Consider the following 13,467-nt stretch of genomic DNA (forward strand, 5'->3'; position numbering starts at 1 on the left):
GAATCTGAGATTGTGTAATGCATATCATATAATCATACCCACGGATACTTGAGGTGACATTGGAGTATCTAGGTGACATTAGGGTTTTGGTTGATTTGTGTCTTAAGGTGTTATTCTAGTACGAACTCTAGGGTTGTTTGTGACACTTATAGGAATAGCCCAACGGATTGATTGGAAAGAATAACTTTGAGGTGGTTTCGTACCCTACCATAATCTCTTCATTCGTTCTCTGCTATTAGTGACTTTGGAGTGACTCTTTGTTGCATGTTGTGGGATAGTTATGTGATCCAATTATGTTATTATTGTTGAGGGAACTTACACTAGTGAAAGTATGAACCCTAGGCCTTGTTTCCTATCATTGCAATACCGTTTACGCTCATTTTTATTACTTGCTACCTTGCTGTTTTTATAATTTCAGATTAGAAATACCTTTATCTACTATCCATATACCACTTGTTTCACCATCTCTTCGCCGAACTAGTGCACCTATACCATTTACCATTGTATTGGGTGTGTTGGGGACACAAGAGACTCTTTGTTATTTGGTTGCAGGGTTGCTTGAGAGAGACCATCTTCATCCTAAGCCTCCCACGAATTGATAAACCTTAGGTCATCCACTTGAGGGAAATTTGCTACTGTCCTACAAACCTCTGCAGTTGGAGGCCCAACAACGTCTACAAGAAGAAGGTTGTGTAGTAGACATCAAGCTCTTTTCTGGCGCTGTTGCCGGGGAGGTTAGCGCTTGAAGGTATATCTTTATATCTTGCAATCGAGTCTTTTAGTTTCTTGTTTTATCACTAGTTTAGTTTATATAAGAAAATTTAAAAAATGGAATTAAGTTTGTCTCATACGCTTCACCTTTTTAATATCTTTCGTGAGTATGATGGAAAGGATAATTGTGCTCAAGTTCTAGAAGAAGAAATCTATAAAATCTATATAATTTGAATGATGAGCATGATTGCAATGTTGTTAGTATGAATTCCTTGAATATCCATTATGCTAATGATATGCAAAGCCACAAGCTTGGGGAAGCTATGTTTGATGAAGATGATATTTTTTGTCCCCCAAGTTTTGATGAGCAAATTTATTACGATGAAAGCATGCCTCCTATTTATGATGATTATGTTGATGAAAGTGGATTTGGAGAGGTCATGACTTTATTTAGTAATGATTCCACTATTCCAGAAGAGGTTCCAATTGATTATGAGAACAAAGTTGCTATCTATGATGATTATTGTGATGACTTGTATGCTATAAAGAATAATGATATCCATGAAACTTGTCATCATGATTTTAGTTTTCAATTGGATTATGCCTTACATGATAATTATTTTGTTGAGTTTGCTCCCACTACTATTCATGAGAAGAATTTTGTTTGTGTGGAGAGTAGTGAATTTTCTATGCTTGTAGATCATGAAAAGAATGCTTTAGGTGCCGGTTATATTGTTGAATTCATTCATGATGCTACTGAAAATTATTATGAGGGAGGAACATATGCTTGTAGGAATTGCAATAATATCAAGTTTCCTCTTTATGTGCTTAAAGTTTTGAAGTTATGCTTGTTTTGCTTTCCTATGCAAGTTGATTCTTGTTCCCATAAGTTGTTTGCTCACAAAATCCCTATGCATAGGAAGTGGGTTAGACTTAAATGTGCTAGTCATATTCTTCATGATGCTCTCTTTATGTTACAATTCTTATCCTTCATGTGAGCATCATTGAAATCATCATGCCTAGCTAGGGGCATTAAACGATAACGCTTGTTGGGAGGCAACCCAATTTTATTTTTGTTCCTTGCTTTTTGTTCCTGTTTAGTAATAAATAATTCATCTAGCCTCTGTTTAGATGTGGTTTTATGCTTTTAATTAGTGTTTGTGCCAAGTAGAACCTTTGGGAAGACTTGGGGAAAGTCTTGTTGATCATGCTGTAAAAAATAGAAACTTTAGCGCTCACGAGAATTACTGCCATTTTTTTGGAGAGTGCTATTTAGTTAATTATTTTTGAAGATGATTAAAAGATAAATTCCTCAGGTCCAGCAATTTATTTGAGAATTTTATGAGTTCCAGAAGTATACGTTTGATCCAGATTACTACAGACTGTTCTGTTTTTGACAGATTCTGTTTTTTGTGTGTTGTTTGCTTATTTTGATGAATCTATGGCTAGTAAAATAGTTTATAAACCATAGAGAAGTTGGAATACAGTAGGTTTAACACCAATATAAATAAAGAATGAGTTCATTACAGTACATTGAAGTGGTGATTTATTTTCTTATACTAACGGAGCTTACGAGTTTTCTGTTAAGTTTTGTGTTGTGAAGTTTTCAAGTTTTGGGTAAAGATTCGATGGACTATGGAATAAGGAGTGACAAGTTCCTAAGCTTGGGGATGCCCAAGGCACCCCAATGTAATATTCAAGGACAACCAAGAGCCTAAGCTTGGGGATGCCCCGGAAGGCATCCCCTCTTTCGTCTTCGTTCATCGGTAACTTTACTTGGAGCTATATTTTTATTCTCCACATGATATGTGTTTTGCTTGGAGCGTCAATTTATTTTGTTAGATTTGCTTGCTGTTATTTAGAAAAAAAATTGCATCTTTTATTTCAATAAAAGTGGCATTAATAATCTTTACTATGCCTATGTTACAAGTATACATGTTGCTGTTTGAAAACAGAAAGTTTACCGCTGTTGCAATAATTCCCTAGAAAATTCATAATGTGATAAAATATTGAAACCTTTTGAATATTAAGCTCTGATAAATTTACTACAGTGGGAATTTTATTTCATAATTTTTGGATCTAGGGAAGTATGGATGTTGCACCATTCTTTACAGACTATCCTGTTTTGGCAGATTGCTGTTATGTTTGCATTGTTTGCATATGTTTGCTTCTTTAATGATTCTATTTGAGGATAGGACTATTAAATATGCAGAGGCATTTAGTATGCAATGTTGAATATTAATTTTAGTGGTTTTCTATAGTAGAGTATGATAAGGTTTTTGCAATGGTTTATACTAACTTATCTCACGAGTCCTTGTTGAGTTTTGTGTGGATGAAGCTTTTGAGATTTAGGGAGACCGTGATATGAGAGGAATTAAGGAGACACAAAAGCTTAAGCTTGGGGATGCCCAAGGCAGCCCAAGATAATATTTCAAGAAGTCTCAAGCATCTAAGCTTGGGGATGCCCCGGTTGGCATCCCACCTTTCTTCTTCAACAATTATCGGTTAGTATCGGTTGATCCTAAGTTTTTGCTTCTTCACATGATGTTTGCCATTCTTAGAATGTCATTTTATTTTGCTTTTGTTGCTGTTTCAATAGAATACCAAGATCTGAAATTATTAAATGTTAGAGAGTCTTCACATAGTTGCATAATTATTCGACTACTCATTGATCTTCACTTATATCTTTCAGAGTAGTTTGTCATTTGCTCTAGTGCTTCACTTATATCTTTTAGAGCATGGTGGTAGTTTTATTTTGAAGAAATAGATGAACTCTCATGCTTCACTTATATTATTTTTAGAGTCTTAATAGCATGGTAATTTACTAAAATCCTAATATGCTAGGTATCCAAGAATAATAAAATTCTCTTATGAGTGTGTTGAATACTATGAGAAGTTTGATACTTGATGATTGTTTTGAGATATGGAGGTAATAATATCAAAGTCTTGCTAGTTGAGTAGTTGTGAAATTGAGAGATGCTTATGTTGAAGTTTCCAAGTCCCGTAGCATGCACGTATGGTAAACGTTATGTAACAAATTTGAAACATGAGGTGTTATTTGATTGTCCTCCTTATGAGTGGCGGTCGGGGACGAGCGATGGTCTTTTCCTACCAATCTATCCCCCTAGGAGCATGCGCGTAGTGCCGAGGTTTTTGATGACTTGTAGATTTTTGCAATAAGTATGTGAGTTCTTTATGACTAATGTTGAGTCCATGGATTATACGCACTCTCACAATTCCATCCTTGCTAGCCTCTTCGGTACCGTGCATTGCCCTTTCTCACATTGAGAGTTGCTGCAAACTTCGCCGGTGCATCCAAACCCCATGATATGATACGCTCTTTCACACATAAACCTCCTTATATCTTCCTCAAAACAGCCACCATACCTACCTGTTATGGCATTTCCATAGCCATTCCGAGATATATTGCCATGCAACTTTCCACCATTCCGTTTATCATGACACGTTCATCATTGTCATATTGCTTAGCATGATCATGTAGTTGACATAGTATTTGTGGCAAAGCCACCATTCATAATTCTTTCATACTTGTCACTCTTGATTCATTGCATATCCCGGTACACCGCCGGAGGCATCCATATAGAGTCATACTTTGTTCTAGTATCGAGTTGTAATCATTGAGTCGTAAATAAATAAAAGTGTGATGATCATCATTCAATAGAGCATTGTCCCCCCCCCCCCAAAAAAGAGAAAGGCCAAAAAAAGAGAAGGCCCCCCAAAAAAGAAAATAAATAAAAAGGGGCAATGTTACTATCCTTTTACCACGCTTGTGCTTCAAAGTAGCACCATGATCTTCATAGTAGAGAGTCTCTCATGTTATCACTTTCATATACTAGTGGGAATTTTTCATTATAGAACTTGTCTTGTATATTCCAACAATGGGCCTCCTCAAGTGCCCTAGGTCTCCGTGAGCAAGCAAGTTGGATGCACACCCACTAGTTTCTTTTGTTGAGCTTTCATACATATATAGCTCTAGTGCATCCGTTGCATGGCAATCCCTACTCCTTGCATTAACATCAGTGGATGGGCATCTCCATCTCCCATTGATTAGCCTCGTTGATGTGAGACTTTCTCCTATTTTTGTCTTCTCCACATAACCCCCTCATTATTCTATTCCACCCATAGTGCTATATCCATGGCTCGTGCTCATGTATTGCGTGAAAGTTTATAGGTTTGAGATTACTAAAGTATGAAACAATTGCTTGGCTTGTCATCGGGGTTGTGCATGATGAGAGCATTCTTGTGTGACGAAAATGAAACATGACTAAACTATATGATTTTCAAGGGATGAACTTTCTTCTGCCATGTTATTTTGAGAAGACATAATTGCTTAGTTAGTATGCTTGAAGTATTATTATTTTTATGTCAATATGAACTTTTGTATTGAATCTTTCGGATCTGAATATTCATGCCACAATTATGAAGAATTACATTGAAATTATGCCAAGTAGCACTCCGCATCAAAAATTTTGTTTTTATCATTTACCTACTCGAGGACGAGCAGGAATTAAGCTTGGGGATGTTGATACGTCTCCAACGTATCTATAATTTTTGATTGCTCCATGCTATATTATCTACTGTTTTAGGCAATATTGGGCTTTATTTTCCACTTTTATATTATTTCTGGGACTAACCTATTAACCGGAGGCCCAGCTCAGATTTGCTGTTTTATGCCTATTTCAGTGTTTCGAGAAAAAAGAATATCAAACGGAGTCGAAACGGAACGAAATCAACTAGAGAAGTTATTTTTGGAAGGAAACCTACCAGATAGACTTGGACCCTACGTCAGAAGATGAAGGAGGTGCTCACGAGCGTAGGGGCGCGCCCACCCCCCTGGGGCGCGCCCCCCTGCCTCGTGCCCCCCCTTCGGTCCACCGACGTAGTCCTTTCACTCATATATACCTACGTATCGTAAAACTTCCAGGGGCACAATAGATCGGGAGTTCCGCCGCCAGAAGCCTCCGTAGCAACCGAAAAACAATCTAGACCCATTCCGACACCCTACCGAAGGGGGCAATCCCTCTCCGGTGGCCATCTTTATCATCCCGGTGCTCTCCATGACGAGGAGGGAGTAGTTCTCCCTCGGGGCTGAGGGTATGTACCAGTAGCTATGTGTTTGATCTCTCTCTCTCTCTCTCGTGTTCTTGAGGTGATACGATCTTGATGTATCGCGAGCTTTGCTATTATATTTGGATCCTATGATGTTTTATCCCCCCTCTACTCTCTTGTAATGAATTGAGTTTCCCCTTTGAAGTTATCTTATCGGATTGAGTCTTTAAAGATTTGACAACACTTGATGTATGTATTGCCGTGCGTATCTGTGGTGACAATGGGATATCACGTGATTCACTTGATGTATGTTTTTGGTGATCAACTTGCGGGTTCCGCCCATGAACCTATGCATAGGGCTTGGCACACGTTTTCGTCGTGATTCTCTGGTAGAACTTTGGGGCACTCTTTGAGGTCCTTTGTGTTGGTTGAATAGATGAATCTGAGATTGTGTGATGCATATCGTATAATCATACCCACGGATACTTGAGGTCACATTGGAGTATCTAAGTGACATTAGGGTTTTGGTTGATTTGTGTCTTAAGGTGTTATTCTAGGACGAACTCTAGGGCTGTTTGTGACACTTATAGGAATAGCCCAACGGATTGATTGGAAAGAATAACTTTGAGGTGGTTTCGTACCCTACCATAATCTCTTCGTTCGTTCTCCGCTATTAGTGACTTTGGAGTGACTCTTTGTTGCATGTTGAGGGATAGTTATGTGATCCAATTATGTTATTATTGTTGAGGGAACTTACACTAGTGAAAGTATGAACCCTAGGCCTTGTTTCCTATCATTGCAATACCGTTTACGCTCACTTTTATCACTTACTACCTTGCTGTCTTTATAATTTCAGATTACAAATACCTTTATCTACTATCCATATACCACTTGTTTCACCATCTCTTCTCCGAACTAGTACACCTATACAATTTACCATTGTATTGGGTGTGTTGGGGACACAAGAGACTCTTTGTTATTTGGTAGCAGGGTTGCTTGAGAGAGACCATCTTCATCCTATGCCTCCCACGGATTGATAATCCTTAGGTCATCCACTTGAGGGAAATTTGCTACTGTCCTACAAACCTCTGCAGTTGGAGGCCCAACAACGTCTACAAGAAGAAGGTTGTGTAGTAGACATCATCCGCCAAATACTTGGGGCAGTTCCGCTTCCAGTGACCAGTCTATTTGTAGTAGAAGCACTGAGTCTCAGGCTTTGGTCCAGACTTGGGTTTCTTCTCCTGAGCAGCAACTTGTTTGCCATTCTTCTTGAAGTTCCCCTTCTTCTTCCCTTTGCACTTTTTCTTGAAACTGGTGGTCTTATTGACCATCAACACTTGATGCTCCTTCTTGATTTCTACCTCCGCAGCCTTTAGCATCGCGAAGAGCTCGGGAATAGTCTTATTCATCCCTTGCATATTATAGTTCATCACGAAGCTTTTGTAGCTTGGTGGCAGTGATTGAAGAACTCTGTCAATGACACTATCAACAGGAAGATTAACTCCCAGTTGAGTCAAGTGATTATGATACCCAGACATTTTGAGTATATGCTCACTGACAGAACTATTCTCCTCCATCTTGCAGCTATAGAACTTATTGGAGATTTCATATCTCTCAATCCGGGCATTTGCTTGAAATATTAACTTCAACTCTAGGAACATCTCATATGCTCCATGACGTTCAAAACGTCGTTGAAGTCCTGGTTCTAAGCCGTAAATCATGGCACACTGAACTATCGAGTAGTCTCCAGCTTTACTCTGCCAAACGTTCTTAACGTTGTCAGCAGCATCTGCAGTAGGCCCGGCACCCAGCGGTGCTTCCAGGATGTAATTCTTCTGTGCAGCAATGAGGATAATCCTCAAGTTATGGACCTAGTCCGTGTAATTGCTACCATCATCTTTCAACTTTGCTTTCTCAAGGAACGCATTAAAATTCAATGGAACAATAGCACGGGCCATCTATCTACAACAACATAGATAAGCAAAATACTATCAGCTACTAAGTTCATGATAAATTTAAGTTCAATTAATCATATTACTTAAGAGCTCCCACTTAGATAGACAACCCTCTAATCATCTAAGTGATCACGTGATCCATATCAACTAAACCATAACCGATCATCACGTGAAATGGAGTAGTTTTCAATGGTGAACATCACTATGTTGATCATGTCTACTATATGATTCACGCTCGACCTTTCGGTCTCAGTGTTCCGAGGCTATATCTGCATATGCTAGGCTCGTCAAGTTTAACCCGAGTATTCTGCGTGTGCAAAACTGGCTTGCACCCGTTGTAGATGGACGTAGAGCTTATCACACCCGATCATCACGTGGTGTCTCGGCACGACGAACTTTGGCAACAGTGCATACTGAGGGAGAACACTTTTATCTTGAAATTTAGTGAGAGATCATCTTATAATGCTACCGCCAAACAAAGCAGAATAAGATGCATAAAGGATAATCATCACATGCAATCACTATAAGTGATATGAAATGGCCATCATCATCTTGTGCTTGTGATCTCCAGCTCCGAAGCACCGTCATGATCACCATCGTCACTGATGCGACACCTTGATCTCCATCGTAGCATCGTTGTCGTCTCGCCAACTTTGCTTCTATGACTATCGCTACCGCTTAGTGATAAATTAAAGTAATTACATGGCGATTGCATTGCATACAATAAAGCGACAACCATATGGCTCCTACCAGTTACCGATAACTCCGTTACAAAACATGATCATCTCATACAATAAATATAGCATCATGTCTTGACCATATCACATCACAACATGCCCTGCAAAAACAAGTTAGACGTCCTCTACTTTGTTGTTGCAAATTTTACGTGGCTACTACGAGCTGAGCAAGAACCGTTCTTACCTACCCATCAAAACCACAACGATAGTTCGTCAAGTTGGTGATGTTTTAACCTTCTCAAGGACTGGGCGTAGCCACACTCGGTTCAACTAAAGTTGGAGAAACTGATACCCGCCAGCCACCTGTGTGCAAAGCACGTCGGTAGAACCAGTCTCGCGTAAGCGTACGCGTAATGTCAGTCCGGGCCTGAGGGAGTCCTGGATTAGGGGGTGTCCGGATAGCCGGACTATACCTTCGGCCGGACTCCTGGACTATGAAGATACAAGATTGAAGACTTCGTCCCGTGTCTGGAAGGGACTTTCCTTGGCGTGGAAGGCAAGCTTGGCGATACGGATATGTAGATCTCCTACCATTGTAACCGACTCTGTGTAACCCTAGCCCTCTCCGATGTCTATATAAACCGGAGGGTTTTAGTCCGTAGGACGAACAACAATCATACCATAGGCTAGCTTCTAGGGTTTAGCCTCTCTGATCTCGCGGTAGATCTACTCTTGTACTACCCATATCATCAATATTAATCAAGCAGGGCGTAGGGTTTTACCTCCATCAAGAGGGCCCGAACCTTGGTAAAACATTGTGTCCCCTGCCTCATGTTACCATCCGCCTAGACGCACAGTTCGGGACCCCCTACCCGAGTTCCGCCGGTTTTGACACCAACATAGGTGCTTTCATTGAGAGTTCCTCTGTGTCGTCACTTTTAGGCCCGATGGCTCCTCCGATCATCAACGATGATGCGATCCAGCGTGAGACTTTTCTCCCCGGACAGATCTTCGTGTTTGGCGGCTTTGCACTGCGGGCCAATTCGCTTGGCCATCTAGAGCAGATCGAAAGCTACGCCCCTGGCCGTCAGGTCAGATTTGGAAGTTTAAACTACATAGCGGACCTCCGCAGAGACTTGATCTTCGACGGATTCGAGCCGCAGCCGAGCGCGCCGCACTGTCACGATGGGCATGATCTAGCTCTGCCGCTGAACAGTGCCCTGGAGGCCACACCCGCATCAGCTCCGACCCTTAATTCGGAGCCAACTGCACCAATCGAGGATGGGTGGTTGGACACCGCCTCGGGGGCTGCAATATCTACGACAATCGAGCCGAACACCAGCCTTATTCTCTGCGAAGCCCGTGACTCCAAGGAGCCGGACTCCTCTCCACACTCCGAGCCCTCCACGCCCCTACCAATCGAACCCGATTGGGCGCCGATCATGGAGTTCACCGCCGCGGACATCTTTCAGCACTCGCCCTTCGGCGATATTATGAATTCACTAAAGTCTCTTTCTTTATCAGGAGAGCCCTGGCCGGACTATGGTCAACAAGGTTGGGATGCGGATGATGAAGAAATTCAAAGCCCACCCACCACCCACTTCGTAGCCACTGTCGATAATTTAAACGACGTACTCGACTTCGACTCCGAAGACATCGACGGTATGGACGACGATGTAGGAGATGAACATGAACCAACGCCTATAAGGAACTGGACAGCCACCTCATCTCATGATGTATACATGGTGGACACACCCAAAGGAAGCGACGACGAGGAACACAGGGATGCAACGAGGGATCATTCACTCGAAAAGCAATCAAAGCGGTGACGTAAGCGCCGCTCCAAGCCCCGCCTCGATAGAGACATCAGCCATACAGACCCATCCACAGAGCAGGACGAGCCGGCGGACGACGAACATGCCTTCGAGCAACCGTCCGAACAGGGCAACTTGGATAAACAAACCGAACACCCCGTCCCCGGCGAAAACAACAGTCCGGACGACCTTACGCCGGATAGGCTCATGGAGCAGAAGAACCTCCACGAAGGGCTCATCGCTACTGCACGTAGCCTAAAAAAGCAGAAGCGGAAGCTCAAAACTATGGAAGATGCACTCAGAATCAGATGGAGCAAAGTACGCAACACCGCAGACAAATATGGCGGCAGTCGTCGCACAAAAAGCTATCCAAAGCGAAAGCTACTGCCTGAATTTGACGAGGAGGCCTTAGAGCCCCCGCAGTCAAAAATAGGAAAGCCACCCGGTCGGATAGACGACCACATGGCCAGCATGGAGCGGCAAGCGGCGACGCACACAAGCCGGCACGCGATCCACCAAAGGATCCGCATCAAAAAGATGGCCCAGCCAGATTTATCTACGGGCCAAGAAAGCATTCTCTAGTAAGTAATGCAACACAACAAATATCCGAACATCACTGCACACCCAAATACAGGGGTGCCGCACACCCCCTATGTTTCACTGATGAGGTGCTGGACCATGAATTTCCAGCGGGATTCAAGCCCGTAAACATAGAGGCGTACGAAGGAACAACAGACCCTGGGGTCTGGATCGAGGATTATATCCTCCACATACACATGGCCAGAGGAGATGACCTCCACGCCATAAAATACTTACCCCTCAAGTTTAAGGGCCAGCCCGGCATTGGCTCAAAAGCCTTCCCGAAAACACCATTGAAGTTGGGAAGAGCTTGAGGATGCTTTCCGGGCAAATTTTCAAGGGACCTATGTCCGCCCTCCGGATGCAGACGATCTCAGTCACATAACTCAACAGCCCGGAGAGTCAGCCCGGAAATTCTGGAACAGATTTCTTACTAAAAAGAATCAGATAGTCGACTGTCCAGACGCCGAAGCCCTAGCAGCTTTTAAGCATAATGTTCGAGACGAATGGCTCGTCAGACACCTCGGCCAAGAAAAGCCAAGAACAATGGTCGCATTAACAAGCCTCATGACCCGCTTTTGCGCAGGAGAGGACAGCTGGTTGGCAAGATGTAGCACCAACGACCCAAGTACATCCAAAGTTAGGGATGGAAACGGAAAACCCCGACGCAACAAGGACCAGCGCCGGAATAAGAGAAACAGCCCAAAGAGCACGGCGGTCAACGCCGGATTCAAAAGCTCGCGGCAGAATCAGAGAAAGCCGCCCCTCAAGGATAACAGGGATGAGCTATCCAACTTAAAGAAAATCTTGGACAAGATATGTCAAATACACAGTACTCCCGGGAAGCCTGCGAACCATACCCACAGAGATTGTTGGGTTTTCAAGCAATCCGGCAAACTCAACGCCGAACACAAGGGGCTCGACACACCAAGTGAGGACGACGACGAACCCCACAAGAAGAGCACCAGGAAACAAAATGATTTCCCACAAGAAGTCAAAACAGTAAACTTACTTCACGTGACGAACAGAATGGCGCCAACAGAGATACGCGCCATACGGCCTATCCCAAAGGAGTCTCGCCAATGGTTGTTAAAACCGATCACCTTCGACCATCAGGATTACTCTAGAAGTATCCGGAACGCAGGCTGGACTGCCTTGGTATTAGATCCAATGATCGGCGCACTCCACTTTACAAATGTCCTGATGGACGGCGACAGTGGTCTAAACCTATTATACCAGGACACAATCCGCAACATGGGGATAGACCCAACAAAAATTCGCCATACCAAACCTCCTTTCAAGGGGTAACGCCAGGCCCGGATGCCCGTTGCATGGGTTCTCTCCGGCTAGAAGTTATGTTCGGCTCCCCCGATAACTTCCGTCGCAAACAGCTAACTTTCCACATCGCCCCATTCTCAAGTAGCTATCAAGCACTGCTGGGACGCGAAGCTTTCGCCCGCTTTAACGCAATACCGCATTATGCATCTCTCACGCTTAAGATGCCCGGTCCACGAGGTATCATCTCATTAAAGGGAAAACATTGAGTGTTCCCCCCGCGCGGAAGACAGTGCGGCTGCCTTGACAGCCCCACAATAAAGCGGCTTCACCAACCAAAGCACCTAAACAGGTCGTCAAGACCACGGACACGGCTAGACGAGTCCGGCATAAACATACAATTGATAAAGGCTTAATAGCCGTATACCCCTGTACTAGGGGCTCCGCGCATATAAAACAAGAGACAATAAAGCTCAATTTTACCCATTTCGATTTATACTTCGTTTATTTAGTATAACTCATGTTCGGCACGATCTTTCCTAAACTAAGTTCCTCTCTTTTACAGATGAACACCGTGCTACGCCCGTCCAGGATACGGCACAACGGAGACACAGGCGCAGACGTGCAGCAGGGACCCGTTCCAAGGATTCTTTTCAAATTAAGACCCTGCGTAAACCTTTTTTACTGTCTCCTGTTGATACACATCCCCTGGTTTCTTGGTATAACCAAGGAGGAGGCTGGCGTTTTGGCATGTGGCCACGCCAGAGTTTTGTGCGTACTTGGACACTAGGGGCTTATTACTAAGGGCGTTATCCCGCCCGCCCTCATAAAGACCGAATACCTTAGGGAGTGTTCGACGTTGCGAGTTTGGCCTTATATGCATCAGCTCCGAATCATGTCTTTGGTCAAATGTTGGGTTTTCCCGGCTCCTGTGTTTTGCTACCTTACGTTCCGCTCTATCGGCTAAGGCGGCACCAGGAGAACTACTGCGATTGTGCCCCGGTTCAGCCAGGCGAGCACCTCAGTAGAGAAAGCCGAAAACTGACTGTCATGATATAGCATGAGACTGGTCAACCACTCGATGACTTACCGGAATCTTTAGGATTCCTCTGCATTAACGAAGGGCCGCTTCCCGGCCAGACACATACGCGCCCCGAGTTCGGGCGAGCGCAGGCGCCACCAGGGGCTATATAAGTAGCCTTACTGTCAAACTCCTATGGCTAAGTGAAAGTGATAAAGCATCATAGTCCGAATGCCTAGTTCTCTGCGCTATCACCTCCTTTGTAGGACCAAGACGTTGGATCAAGTGTGAAAATGCGCCTTCTGCGAACACCCCCGCATTATGTGCGTGGGGGCTGAAGCCGACGACTGCCATCTTTCAGATTA

Source organism: Triticum urartu, chromosome 3, assembly GCF_003073215.2.
Source record: "Triticum urartu cultivar G1812 chromosome 3, Tu2.1, whole genome shotgun sequence".
Taxonomy (NCBI): Eukaryota; Viridiplantae; Streptophyta; class Magnoliopsida; order Poales; family Poaceae; genus Triticum; species Triticum urartu.